The following is a 3,632-nucleotide window of genomic DNA, read 5'->3' on the forward strand; positions in this document are numbered from 1 at the left end:
TCCCCGAAGCTCCCAGAGCCCCGGCATCCTCTAGCTGGCAGCGGACCCGGCCTGCGTTCGAGCCCTCCCGGGCCAGCTGGCCCACGCGGTGCTTCTCCACACGCCACGGGGCCTGTCCAAGGTCTCACAGCCCCGAGAGCCTCACATGCCGGTCTCACGCACCCCAGCTCACTCCCATATTCTCTGTACAGAGTGGATGCAACATGCGCTGCCGCTTCCAAGACGGTCTCCGTGATTGCCCCCTGCTCGGAACTCAGCCCCTCCCCTCAGACGCCTGACTCCCTCCCTCCCTCCCTCCTTTTCCTTCCTTCTTCCTCCTCCTGTTCCTTCTCTCTTTGGAGAAACCAGAACCCAACCTTAGGAACACACTGGGGCCTGTGTCCCCGGCTGGTGCCCAGCTTCAAGTCTTCAAATATTCGCAAAGATAGGCCTTGAGCAGGCTGCGCTGGGCTCTGGTTTTGCTCTGAACTCTGTTCCTTAGGGAGAAATGACTGTGTGTCTTTGCATGATGATGAAATTTGGAGAAAGCTCTAGCCCTCCCTGGGCCCTGGTGGGTGGTGCTGTCTGCTGCCCAGAGGCCGGGCAGTTCTGCAAAGCCAAACGAGGCAGAGGAAAGAGAGGCCCAACAAAAGGCCACGGGGACCCCCCACTTCTCAGCTGCATGGAGAGGGGGCGTTCACCCCAACCCACAGGCCAGGCAGGTGAGAGCTAAGCGCATAAGCCACTGGGCTGCAGGGCACGTCACAGGCATGGAACCGACTCCAGAGCAGCCGTGGTCACGGGCAGGGGCCGTGTGCCCCGTGCGTCGCTGGCCGCATTCCCGGCACGGTGACGCAGAGCTGGCGGGAGACTGCGAGGGACCGGACGGAGGGAGGGAGGGAGCGGCCCCACGGGGCACCGTCCCGGGCCTGGGAGAGCTGTGGAGAGACCGTGGGCCACAGAAGCAGGCCCTGGGGGCCACAGAGGTCACAGGCCCTGAGCACCGGTGAGAACCCCCGGGGCAGCCCGGGAGGACAGGAGGGGCTCGGGTGGGGCTCGAATGGAAGGCTCTGATGGTTGGGGGCACCAAGGGGTCCCAAAGTCAGCCAGCCCAGGCCAGGGGACACCCGAGACCAGGCTCCGAGGGCCTCACCTGGGGACAGGCCTCCCGCCCTCGTGCTCCAAGCTCTTTCCGGAACCTCCTCCTGTGCCGTAGCGAGCATCTGGTGGTCGAGACCGGGATGCACCTGAGTATTCTCCCCGCAGGGTCGGGGGGCAGCCGTGAGAAGTGGGGAGGCCGGCTCTGGGAGAGCCTTCCGGGGGAGAAGCTTCCTCAGAGACAAGCGGAATGAGCATCGGCTGCCCCTCGGGCCTAGGGAGACCCCACGGCCCCCATCGCGCACCTTCCGAGGTGTCAGTGCTCTGGGTTTGAATCCTACTCATCTCATCCATCCGGGGTCCTCAGAGAAGCATCTGCTCCCCGCTCCCTCCAGAGCCACAGCGATTGGACCATGAGACAGTGTATCCCTCTGGCTCCCTCAGCCCAGCAGCCCTGGGGAGGGAGGGCAGCGAGGCCTGGAGCACGGGCAGGACTGGGGTTCGGAGGCCCGGGTGTGGTGTCGCCCCGACCACTGACCTTGGGCGCAGGGCATTGGCAATAGCTTAGGGCGACACGGAGGGCGGAGGGCAGAGGGCGGAGGGCGGAGGGTGGAGGGTGGCCCCAGTGGCTCTGAGGACCCAGCGGAGAGCTGCACACACACAGACACACACTGACACACACACACATACACAGACACACACACACACAGACACACACAGACACAGACACAGACACACACAGACACAGACACACACAGAGACACGCACACAGACACACACACACAGATATACACACACTGACACACACACACAGATATACACACAGACACACACACACAGACACACACACACACACACAGACACGCATGCGTGCACACACACACACACACACAGACACACACAGACACACACAGACACACACACACACACACGGACACACACACAGACACACAGACACACACAGACACACACAGACACACACTGACACACACAGACACGCACGCACACGGTTGTTTTTAACAGGGCTCGAGGCGTCCTCTGCTCCAGCTCGGAGCTGGGCTGGAGCGGGGCCTTCCTCTCGCCTCCAGCTAAACCGGTTCAGCCGATTTTAGGAATAATAATTACGGAGCGCTCGTAACTAACGGGAGGCAGGAAGCAGGGCCGCGCCCGGCCCCTCACCCGTGGCTTCGTTTCCCCCGTGCCGGCCTGCGGTGCCCAGGTCCATGCCTGTCCTCAGTCGCAGCAAGATGATGCCTCAGAGAGGTCAAGCGAGGGGCCTGAGGCCGAGGGGCCGCTCGTCCAGGGTGAAGGGGGTACCGCCTCAGTCGGAGGTGGCCAAGGTCAGGGAGATGCCACCAGAGTCAGAAGGAAGGGACGCACGGGTGACAACTGCAACCAGGAAGAAAAGCCACAGAAAAGCCACCAGCTCGGCCGGGGTGGGGGAGGCTGCCAGTCCAGTCCATGGCTTCTGTGCGATATGCCGGTCTTTGCACTAATGGATTTTTAAAAACTAGCAACCTGACCCCGGGGTACAGAAGCAGCGCCCAGTCGGCCCCCTGCCCGGGCCATGTCCGGTGAAACAGCTGCCTGCCCCAGGTGCCCTCTGGACAACGGGGTGCTGAGCCAGCCCGCCCTCCTGTGTGTCCGCAGGCGGGGCACCCTGGCCCCTTCCCCGCCAGCTCTGCTCCGGGGTGGGGGTGGGCTGGGGTGGCACCGGGCGCGTCACCACTGCCCCAGAGATGAACGCCACTCGGCTCGGCGCCTGGCGCTGCTCCAGGGCGCTTCGAGGCCGGCCTCATTTGGAACCGGCCTCAGCGTTTTAATAAGCCCTCTGCTTGTGCGCATCTCTCCGGCGCTGTCATCCTTTGCACGCTGTAACCCCCATCGCCCCTGCCACGTGAGGCCAGCTCCGCCGGCTCCCAGCCCCCAGAGTGCAGCAGCCCGGTGGGTGACCCAAGCCAGGCGGCTCCCCGGCCACCACGGGGCAGCTGCCGGCCGTGTCCCCTTGGCCCAGGGTGTTCCTTGCAAGAGGAAAAACCCAGCATTCAGCTGGTGGAAGCAGGAAAATGGGTTGTGAGGGCTGAGTGGGGGCTGCTGGGGGCTGGAGACCCACCTCTAGGGGACCAGCGTCCTGGGGAGCTCAGGGAAGCTCCCTCATGTCCCTCCCTCAGCCTGAGCATGGTCGGTTGTGACATGAAGGTTTAAGAAACGCGCCCTCCCTGGTAACCTCCCCATCCAGAGCAGGCTACCCCCCAAGGGATGAGGCTGCACCCACCCCACCCCTGTGTCTGTGTATCAACGCAGGTGACCTTGAGATTAAGAACACACACCCGAGGCTCAGGATGGCCGGGCCCAGGTCACCACAGGGGTGACCACGGCATGTGGACAGGGCACGCAGCGCCCGAGCACCCTGGGAGCCTCAGCTCCTGCCCTGGGCCCCCTTCCTGGCTGCAGAGCCAGAGCTCCCGCTGGCCGTGGCACGTCCTCCAGGGACGAGAGAAAGCTGACCCCAGCGGGGGCCGGCTTCGTGGGCCCAGGAGCGACAGTCCCGTGGC

The sequence above is a fragment of the Pteropus vampyrus genome, unplaced genomic scaffold (assembly GCF_000151845.1).
Source record: "Pteropus vampyrus isolate Shadow unplaced genomic scaffold, Pvam_2.0 Scaffold558, whole genome shotgun sequence".
NCBI lineage: Eukaryota > Metazoa > Chordata > Mammalia > Chiroptera > Pteropodidae > Pteropus > Pteropus vampyrus.